At 36.9% G+C, this 11,805-nt stretch overlaps 1 pseudogene across 1 annotated transcript; it reads right to left on the bottom strand.

The window, feature by feature from the left end:
- Positions 1 to 337: 337 nt before the first annotated feature.
- Positions 338 to 1,836, bottom strand: LOC103259639 (annotated as a pseudogene). Its single transcript, XR_002481926.1, has one exon. The product of XR_002481926.1 is annotated as a tubulin alpha-1B chain-like (transcript).
- Between the last annotated feature and the right edge of the window lie 9,969 nt (positions 1,837 to 11,805).

Below are 11,805 nucleotides of genomic sequence, written 5' to 3'. Positions count from 1 at the left end.
AGTCTTTTCCATATTGATTTGCACCTGTCACTTATGAATGAACCTTTTTGGAAATTGAAATAAAATAAAGTCTTTATCACTTCACAAGTGAAATTATGGTCATAGCAGGAGGTAGGAGTTCTAAAGATAATAAAGCATATACAAATATTTGTTGAGTAACTATTGTGTTCTGGGCATTCTTCTAGGTATTGATTTTAGTATTCTTTTTGGTTGTTGTTGTTTTATCTTAAAGCTTTTACTTTGAGACATGATGGAAAAATCTTACAGGTACACATGGAAAAGACATGATAACCACTGAGTGAGAACAATCTAACCAGAAAACTTCAATGCCTGTCAGCTAATGGTTGGAGTGAAATTCTGGGAGATGACAAGCTGCAGGGATGAAAGGATAGATAATTAGTATTCTCCTTTTTTCCTCTCCCTCTCCTTCAACAGAATCCACACCAACCTCTTCATAATCCTTTTCAAGGGCAGCCATGTCCTCACGGGCCTCAGAAAACTCCCCTTCCTCCATTCCCTCACCCACTACCAGTGAACAAAGGCACACTTGGCATACATCAGGTCAAACTTGCAGTTCAGGTGAGCCCAGGCCTCAGCAATGGCTGTGGTATTGCTCAGCATGCACACAGCTCTCTGTACCTTGGCCAGGTCTCCACCAGGGATCATGGTGGGAGGCTGGTAATTAATGTTAACCTTGAAGCCAGTGGGACACCAATCCACAAACTGGATGCTGTGCTTGGTCTTGGTGGTAGCAATGGCAACATTGATGTCTTTGGGAGCCACATCACCACAGTACCACAGGCAGCAAGTCATGTATTTACCATGGCGAGGGTCACATTTCACCATCTGGTTGGCTGGCTCAAAGCAAGCATTGGTGATCTCTGCTACAGAAAGTTGTTTGTGGTAGGCTTTCTCAGCAGAGATGACAAGGGCGTATGTGGCCAGAGGGAAGTAGATGCGCGGATAGGGCACCAGGTTGGTCTGGAATTCTGTGAGGTCAACATTCAGGGCTCCATCAAATCTGAGGGAAGCAGTGATGGAGAAAACAACCTGGCTAATAACGGGTTAAGGTTAGTGTAGGTTGGACACTCAATATCGAGGTTTCTACAACAGATGTCATAGATGACCTCATTGTCTACAATGAAGGCACAATCAGAGTGCTCCAGGGTGGTGTGGGTGGTGAGGATGGAGTCGTAGGGCTCAACTACAGCTGTGGAAACCTGGGGGGGTAGGTAAATGGAGAACTCCAGCTTGGATTTCTTGCCATAATCCAGAGAGACATTTCATCAACAGGGAGATGAATCCAGACCCAGTTCCCCCACCGAAGCTGTGGAAAACCAAGAAGCCCTGAAGACCTGTGCACTGGTCAGTCAGCTTGCGAATTCGGTTCAAAACAAGGTCAATGATCTGCTTGCCAATGGTGTAGTGCCCTCAGGCATAGTTTTTGGAAGCATCTTCCTTGCCTGTGATGAGCTGTTCAGGGTGGAAGAGCTGGCGGTAGGTGCCAATGCGAACTTCATCAATGACCATGGGTTCCAGGTTTACAAACACTGCCCTGGGTACATGTTTGCCAGCGCCTGTCTCACTGAAGAATGTGTTGAAGGAGTCATCAATTCCCCCAATGGTCTTGTCACTTGGCATCTGGCAATCAGGCTGGATGCCACGTTTCAGGCAGTAGAACTCCCAGCAGGCATTGCCAATCTGGACACCAGCCTGGCCAACGTGGATGGAGATACAATCACACATAGTGGCTAAGGGTTAGGAGAAGAAGGTGACTGGAGCAGACACTGGGTCCCAGTTACCATCCCCGACAAGCTAAGAGTCCAGGTAAGTAACGCACTCTGATTTTAGTGTTCTTTTAAGAAAAAAGTATGTATTTGAAATCCATTATGTGTCAGGCATTCTTCTTTTTTTAATTTTTATTTTAAAGATGTGGGATACAATTTAGGTTAGATATACAATTAAACCACACTGAGATACCACCTAACACCAGTCAGGATAGCTATCATCACTAACTTAAAAAACAACAGATACTGTAGAGGATGTGGAGAAAAGGGAACACATCTTCACTGCTAGTTGGAGTATAAATTATTACAACCTCTGTGGAAAGCAGTGTGGCAGCTCCCAAAAGACCTAAAAATTGACCTTCCATACAACCCAGCAATTCCCCTACTGTGAGTATACCCGGAGGAACTCAAATCACTCTATGAAAAAGATACCTGCACACACATGTTTATTGCAGCATTATTCACAAAAGCAAAAACATGGACCCAACCGTGCTACCCATTGAAAGTGGACTGGATTTTTTTTTTTAATGTGGTACATACACATGATGGAATTTTGTGTGTGTGTGTGTGTGTGTGTGTGTGTGTGTGTGTGTGTGTTGGAGTCTCACTCTTTTGCTCAGGATGGAGTACGGTGGCACTCACACTCATGGCCACCCTCCATCTTCGACCTTCTGGCCTCCAGCGACCCTTCCACCTCAGTCTTCCAAGTACCGAAACTATAGACGTGTGCCACCACGTCCGGCTATTTTTCATTTTATTGTAGAGACAAGGTCTCGTCAGGGTGCCCGGGCTGGTCTCCAACCCGCAGTCTCAGGCAATCCACTCACCTTGGCCTCCCAAAGTGCTGGGATTACAGGCTAAGCCACCCAGCCTGGCCCCACGATGGATAAAGAAGGATAAAACCATGAACTTCTCAGCAACTTGGATGGACTTAGAGTCTATAATACTCAGTGATCTATCACAGAAACAGAGAACTGAGTACCTTAGAAGCGGAACCTGAACAATTATTGTAATACTATAAGACAAGGATTGGCAGTAGCGGTAAACAGCCCCCGGGTGGGGGAGACGGGATTGGCAGTAGTGGAAATCTGCTGGGGAAGGGGGGACACACCTCATCAACAAGAGTACCTGCATAATGAGCAGTTGTATATATAACCCTGACATTACAACAACTAAGCTAAACTCAAATACCTTAACAGAGAAAAGGTTAAATGGAGGGAGAGAAACAATTTAAACGACCAACATTTGTTAAATGTTGTGACAGGCAAGTATGGATATTACAGGAACACCTTACAAGGATATTCATTTTGATCTAAAAATAAAAAGGAAGTCTTTTCAGCATAAAGTGATATAGACATTAAACGTGGAAGATGCATAGGATAGTATTCAAGGCAAAGGAAAATCTTGTATTTGAAGAACAAGAAGAAAGAGAAAGGAAAGCATGGTGAATTCAAGTGTTTATACAATTTCTGATCAAGAATAAAAATGGGAAATCAAACTTCATGAAAAGTACAGAAAAATTATTATATTTATTTACATATTTATATACTTCCTGTATAGTGAACATTGTTTATCTCCTAGTTTGGGATTAACATAGCTTACTGTGTGCTATTTGCCAACACAGGACAAAATATGTTCTCTCATTTGTATTAATAGATAAAAACTACTGATTATTAAGTGATACAAAAATATGTATATGCACACACATGCATATATATTTACTAATCAAGTTAAATATCAATATTAAACAAGTAGATATTTTTTGCCTCTTTGGCCATATTCTTCTTTAGTAAAGTGCATGATGTCTTTTATGATCAGACTATATGGCTAAAATCTCACAATAAATGTTATCAATGATATTTGCAGATATTTTCAGTCTCTTTTGCTCCCCAGAGATTGAAAAAGCAGCTTAAAATAAATCTTGGAGCACAGCTGTTCCTGAGGTTTGTAAATTATATTTGCATTCTTTTTTACTCGGAATTAACACCTTATCTAAGTTCAAAGCAATATGGGGGCAAATGGATTTAACTCCCCTGTTGAATCCTCTTTTTTCTTTTGTCAAGGGTATGCTCATTTCTTCATTATAGATGGTGACATTAAATTTAAAAAATAAAAGATAACAAATATTTTTCAGATTATTATAAATTAGGTAGATGCATTAGGGCAATAATGTAGTATAGTATAGCTGAGAAACAAGACAGATGACACAGTGCATTTTATTAGTATATAAACGAGGTTTGCTTATTATTCTTTCATACTGAAAGCGTAAACTTTTCTCAAACAGAATAGATTTCCAGTGCAATAACGGTTTGTACACTAATAATGTATGCGATGCCCAAATTACATGTTTTTATCTAGTCAATAATACCATGTATGCAGAATTTCTATTGAAATTATTATATCATATGATATTAGTACTTTATATGACTTTAAGATGTAACTTAAAACAAATAGTTGTCTGAATTTTTCTCGCTTACTTGTTTGCTTTTTGTAACTAGAGTTGGTTCACCTGACCTCAGCCAGACTTCTCACACCATCTTCTCTCAACACAAGACTATGATTTATTTTTTTGTTAGGTAGAGCCAAATGTGATTCCATGGTCTCAGCATACAAAAATTGATGTAACATAATTTTTTCATTGGGTGTAGTAGTATATAGTAATGGAAATATATTTTTATTGTGTTCTATAACTTCTAGTTGTCATTCTTGTGACAAATAGGATCAAACAAAGATAATTGTCTCTTCACGACTTCAAATGAGTACTACACGTCTTAACTATTTTAGAGGTGATTTAAAAAAGCTATTTGTAGTTCCAAAGATTAAAGAAAATTGGACCCATAATCAGGGAGTGTCTCTTTCCCATTCAGATCTTTAAAGTAATAAGTAACTTGTATACCTAATCTTGATTTGTACCTCACATCTTTAAAATAAAATAAAATAAAAAAGTAATAAGTATGTGTTGTCTATAAGTCAGTGAATGAAAGGTTCAGAATTTGAAGACATAGGCTGTCTGTCAAAAGAGTTGCTTTATTTTCTAATTAAGTTAGTTTTACAAAGCAATCAGTTATTACTAGCTCTGGTTTTCTACCATTTCTTTTCCCTCCCTTCCTTCCCTCTCTCATTCCCTCCCTCCTTCCTTCCTTCCTTCCTTCTTTCCTTCCTTCCTTCTATTTTTACTTTTTTTAAGCTGGAAACTCATTCTGTCACCCAGGCTGGAGTGTAGTGGCATGATCAAGGCTCACCACAGCCTCCTGGGCTCAGGCGATCATTTCACCTCAGCCTCCTGAGTAATTGGGACAATAGGCATGCACTACCATGCCTAGCTATTTTTTTTTTTTGTATAAATGAGATTTTGCTATGTTGCCTGGGCTGCAACAATCCTCCCACCTCAGCCCCCCAAAGTGCTGGAATTACAAGCATGAACCACCGTGCCTGCACTTCACCATTCTTAACTACTACACTATTTCAATGATTGAAGCTAAATTTGAAGACATTCACTACACTATAAGTTCCCTCTTCTACCTCTTTCAACAGTTCTTAGGAGAAGATTTGCTCATGGTCGAGCACTATAAAAATGAACTAGTGACCTCTTTTCTCTCTTGAGGTGGCCTTCCTTCTTTTTATCCCTAATGTTAGACGTTGTTAACATCTAATTTTGTCGATTTTCCTTTCTAATTTTGGACACGAATCAGAAAACTTCCACTATTCTTCAATAAATGTATTTCAAAGTAGAAAGCCAGAAGTTTCTGATGACATACCATCGAATATGAAGAAACATACCATGCTGTATTGCATTTCCTCTTTATAACATCTATAAATTATCTTGAACACTGACTTAAGCCTGTTCTCAAAGTAATAAGCTGGCAACTCCTCATGTTCACAGAAATTTATATTAACAGAGGCAGTGGAAAGAAAAGGTCTCACTTTCATTTTTACTGTCTTAGGCTCATGCCAAAAAATACATTTTAAAAGATTTTATCTAGTAATTTGGTAACAGACAATGAGAGTTTATTCATTTGTTCATTCATATATTCAATGTGTACTTTTTATTTGAATAGTATACCAAAACTCACTTTTTTGAAAAGTAGAGATAAATGCTCTACTCTCTATGAGCTCTGGCTATATCATTGCAACCTGATTCTTATCTCTATACACATATACTCATATACGTATGCATGTATATTTATAAGGGAATTTTTCCTATGATAAGCATATGTAATTGTAGGTTAGGAACCCACTGATTTGCCTGCTAAATCAGGAGTTTCAGGAAAGGTGCCAAGAAGAGAGAAAAATTGTAGTTACAAATTATAGAGTGTTTAGCAATTATTCAGTTGGAAATGTGGTTGAGGAAACTTGATGACCATTTTATGTAGAAGTATAAAAAATCAGAAAGCGTTAACATGTTCTACTATGACTGGATAGAAGAGCATTTTGGTCATGTGGTGGAAGATAAGGGTGCAGCTATGAAGCAGATCATGAGAAACCTTTTGTGATATACCAAGAGAATTCTTTTGAAGGGTTTTAAGAGTAGGTGGGAAAATGCCTTTTATTATGATATGAATTATGATTTATAAGTGGAAAAACTGGTGACAGGGAACAGTTAGAAAAAAATTTTCTCATAATTTGAGAAAGTTATGCTCATGCCAGTAAGCCAAGGTATGAATACTTTGAAAAGTATCAAGGAGAATGAAGTGACAGGATTTTGTAACTGTCTTCCTCAATTCCCTTATTCAGCCTATATTCCAGAACTGATCCTATACTCACTCTCTTAAGTACACCCTCAGTTCTTCTGCCTGTATCTTCCTCTCATATAACAAACTAAACTTTGGTAAAATGCAACACCATACTTACTGAATACCTGTGCCCAATAGCTGAACATATCTGAAGAAAAGGCACACCCAGGAAGAACTAGTCTCAATTTAAATATTTAAGAAAAACCTCATATGAACTCTCTCTTCTGCTAAGAAATTCTACTCCATTTCTTAAATCACATCACTCGTCTCTTGTTTGAGTCTATGAGACACTTTTTTCTTATTTAATGTAACAAATCCTGATGCCCTGCCCCATATTCCCTAGGCCCTCCTGAGTTCACCAGCAATGGAGGGAGACCAGTCCCAGCATTCTGAAAACATCCCCTGTTTAGTGCTTATCTATCACTTCTCAGTCTCCAACACCATGGGGCCTTTCACTGTCATAAGCAGGTACAAACTGGACATGAGGGGAAGTTAATAAACTTGATTAGGAGAAGGGGATTCTGAATCCATGTGGGATGATGATTGGTAGATGAATGCCTCAGCATTTAGATATTCTAGTGGGATGATTCTGCTGTGGATTCTTTATGGTTTTTCAGAGGATCTAAAGTGGTATTGAGCCGCAGTCCACAGTGATAACTTCCCATTAATGTACCCTTTGTTAGCAGTAGTATGTTAATCTGAAGAGGCTAGAAAATAGAAAATATAACATGTCATAGGCCTGCATATGTAAGAGCCCTATTAATATAATTTATACAAAAAGAAATAAACAAAGTATATGTTTTTTTACAGTTTATTTTCATTTACTGGCTAAATTACTTTAGCCACTGAATGAATTCTATAAGATGGAAGGCTAACAACATATACTTGTTGCTCTTTTTCCACTTTCTCACTTGTACTTCTTGGGATCAAGTCCCAAATAAACTACCTGCAACTAAGTCTCTGTTTCTTAATCTGCTTATTGTTATTATTATTATTATTTTATTTGAATCAGCGTCTCACTCTGTTGCCCAGACTGGAGTACAATGGCACAATCATAGCTCACCGTAGCCTTGAACTCTTGGGTTCAGGTAATCCTTCCACCTCAGACTCCTGAGTAGTTAGGATTACAGGGGCACACCATCACACCCAGCTAATTTATTTATTTATTTATTTAATTTTGTAGAGACAAGGTCTTGCTATGTTGCCCAGGCTGGTCTCGAATTCCTGTACTCAAGTGATCCTCCTGCCTTGTTCTCCTAAAATGCTGGGATTATATATATTACGCCTGGCCAGAATTTATTTTTAAGATTCTAAAAGGAGCTGTATTGTCATTCTTGATGCCTCAAGCATCCTCTCCCTTTAAGATTATCTTGTTATCTTGTTCCAATTTTACAAACTAAGTAATCAGAATAATACTGCCAGCACTATACATATACATTAACCAACCTCAGCTTCTTTATTTAACCAGTAGAACTCATTCTCTATCACCTACATAATGGCTTCTCTCTTGCGGTGATCTCCCTTTCCCGTACGCCAGTAATGGTTTATTTGTAATTATCTATCATTCCTATTAAAACATCTGAAATATTTTTCATCTGGAGAAAAAAAAGAAAACCTTCCTTGACTTTACAACCTTCTTAGTTAAGTGCTCCTATCTTTCTTCCCCTTGTATAGAAAACTTTTCCAGAATGTTATTTATGCTTTCTCTCTTCATTTGCTCATTTCCATTAACTCTAGAATACACCTCCATCAGACTTGGATTTCTGCATGCTGCTGAGATCACTTTTATTAAAGTTACCCAGAGACTTAAACATGGCCAAAGTCAGTGGAGAATTTTAAGTCTTCATCCCATGCAAACCTTCAGCAGCATCTGACTTATATAATCACTCTTTTTCTTCATAGCACGTGCCAGTATTTGATATTTTATTGATAAATATTTACTTGTTTTCTGTTCTTGCACTAGAAGATGAGCTCCCTGAGGGCAAATCTATGTGTTTTAAAATTTATCATCTAATCCCTAGTGCTTAGAACAGAGCCTGGTATCATTACTGAATACATTGCTGAACTTATCAGTAAATCTATACAATGTGAATGGTGTAGAAAGTTACAAGATTTCTAACTTTGCTTACTTTCCGATATTGAAGAAAAAGCCACCTTGTCATCCTGGATAATCATTAAAATAAAATGTAGATAAATAATCCTTCCTTAATCTTTAAGAAAACAGAATTTCCTTAAATAGTCAACAAAACATCAAATATTTTACAGAATCAGAAACTCTAAAAGGATTTATAGTGTTTTATTGTCCTGATGTGGGAGACATTAATATGACTGCTAATGTACATTAATAGCAAATTTAAAGGTAAAAGGGAGTATAATACTAAGGACAATTTGTCATTGTCAACATCATCATTATTTTAAGTTGAAGAGGCTGGAAAGAAAAACTTGTATCATGGGTCAACATATATAAAAGCCCAATCACAATAAACTGATTAATAGTATTTCCACAAAAAAATAAAGCAAAGCATCTGTTTGTTTTAAAGATGTATTTAGATTTGCAACTTAAATTGCTTTAGTGGATGACTGATTTCTATAAAATTCAAGGAATAGTGGCATAGATTTATTCACCAGTCTTCTAAAATAGCTATTCAAGTATGTTTATTTAAAAAGTTGGCCGGGCTTGGTGGCTCAGCCTGTAATCCCAGTGCTTTGGGAGGCCGAGATGAGTGGATTGCCTGAGCCCTCGGGTTGAAGATCCCCCCTGCTTTCCCCCGGGAAACTTGGCGACACCTCATTTCTACAGTAAAGCAAAAATGAGCTAGGCGTGGTAGCACGTGCCTATAGTTAGTTCCAGCTACTTGGAAGGCTGAGGCGGAAAGATCACCGGAGCCCAGCAGGTAGAGGCTGCGATGGCCGGGAGCATGCCACTGTACTCCATTCTGGGCAACAGAGTGAGACTTCAGCTGAAAAAAAAAAAGGATAAGCTGTTAACTTATATGGAATGTTCATGATTTGAATTCAACAGGCATTTGGAAGTCTGTTAAAGTTCCTAGTTATGATTTGAATAAGATCAAGAAGAAAGAAAATGCATCTCTTTTCAAGTCTTGACAAAATTTGTTTCCTAATCTTCATTTTTCCTAATCAGCTGCTAAAGGCTTTCAATTTCATCTCCTTGATTAGATGCTGTAGTGTCTGATTACTGGATTTAATATATTTTTAATGAAACATTAATAACATTGTTATTTTTTCTATGTTTTACCTTAAAGTACCACATTTCATTCATTTTTTTTCTCTGTTTCTATGCACACATTGTTAGTTTCCTTACTTATTTCCAATTTCTCCTCCAACCTCCAGACCCCTGATTTCTGCTGAATCACTCTGGTTGCCCAAAGCAATCTTATATTCAGCATTCACTTGCCATTTACTTAAGCTTATGTCAAATCCAGTTTGGGCCATAAAACCTTCCATTAATTTCTAGAAAGAATAATAATGACCTACTTTTTTAAAAGCAATTCATAACCTTTTTAAATGCTTAATATCTGCTAAATTTAAAGATGGTGAAAAGAAGAATTATGCTATTTCTTCCTGCTACCAAGATTTTTTATTCATAATAATAATAGCTCACATTTTTTTACAATAGTAGTGGATTCTATAAAGTCTTGTAAAGTAGACAGGAGTGGTATCATTTCCTTTTTCATGAGAAGAAAATGCAGGTCTTAAGGAGGACAAAAGCCATTTACTTACTAATATTAAATCTTTTCACCAGAGCATATTAATAATCCAAGTAACTTTATAAGTGATGATTTTCTTTGAATCATTGAAATTATTATTATTTAATATTTCCTGAGACTAGGCTGTATGCATGATACAAGAGTGCTTTCTAGGATACACTATTAAAGGTTTTTTATTGTTACACATAATTTATTTTTAAAAATTTCACCTAAATATTGTTAAACATTTATGTACTTATGGCATTTACTTTCCAATTATAAAATTACATCCTGCTAAATTTGAGTCTTATTGTGAATATTATATTACATGGCTTTGTAGTCTCCAGTTAAAACTTAAATGTCTTCTACTTTTTCTGCCTTTCAGAATTGAACTCTGCCTTACATTTGTACAGCAAATACCATTTTGTAAAAAATGTAAACAAAGGATAGGTAACTGTTCAGTAAAATCTACATGGACTGTAACGTAATATAGATATATTTTAGTCATGGCTTACAAAGTTCAAGACTCATTTGTAGATTGTTTTTCCTCCTACTGTCAAATTTGATTCTCACAGCAATGCTGCTTTGTGGATAAACAAATATTATCAAAGTTTTAAACATGAAGTGATTGAGGTTCTGAAAGGTTAGGTAACTTGCCTGAGGTTGCAGAGCAGGCATGAAAATATAACAAATGAAAACCAAATTTCTCACCCATAGATAGAGTGCTCTTTCTGTCATAGAGCTACCTTTGAATTGCTGGAAGGGATTTCCATGTTAATTAATTCCAATTCTGCATGTCTAACTTTTTAAGTGAGTAATGTAGACCCAAATGAGATGTGTCTTGCCCTTTCTTTCTCCCTGCATCTCCATATGTTAAAGTAAATAATTTGAAAGCCTGTTTTTATTCTGCATATTATTTCTTAATGTGTATCATATTTTTGTGAATTTTTGTATTTCACATATATTTTCTCTATCTCAATTTCCCTTTATCACCATTGCCTTCCTCCTCCTTTCTCCTCTCCCTCCCCCTTTTCCTTCCTTCCTCCTCCTCTTCTTCCTCTTCCTCCTCCTTCTCTTCTTATTCTTCCTTTATACATCATAATCTTTGATTACTACCTGAGTCATAAATTGTATCTGTTTATTGTCTTAACTCTATTAAGCTGAATTATCTATTTATGTATTTTTATTGTTTTGAGTCAGAGTCTCACTCTGTCACCCAATCATGACTCACTACATATAGCCTCGACCTCCTGGGCTCAGGCAATCCTCTTGTCTCAGTCTCCTAATTAGCTAGGACTTTAGGCATGAGCCACTGCAATGAGCTAAAGTTTTTGACTTTTGTAGAGAGGAGGTCTTGCTATGTTTTCTAGGCTGATACTGAAATCCTGGGCTCAAGCAATCCTTTCACTTTGGTTTTCTAAAGTGCTGGGATAACAGGCATGAGCCACTGCACCTTACTAGCCTGAATTGCTTATGAAACTAGTTTTGATTTAATTAAGAGAAAATATTAGTAATTCTAACATGGCAAGACCTCGTCTCTACAATAAATCCTATATATATATATATATATATATATAT

Source organism: Carlito syrichta, unplaced genomic scaffold, assembly GCF_000164805.1.
Source record: "Carlito syrichta isolate Samal-C Ts95f unplaced genomic scaffold, Tarsius_syrichta-2.0.1 Scaffold302936, whole genome shotgun sequence".
Taxonomy (NCBI): Eukaryota; Metazoa; Chordata; class Mammalia; order Primates; family Tarsiidae; genus Carlito; species Carlito syrichta.
The sequence above is the reverse complement of the archived record's forward strand: the minus strand, read 5'-3'. Positions and strand labels throughout refer to the sequence as shown.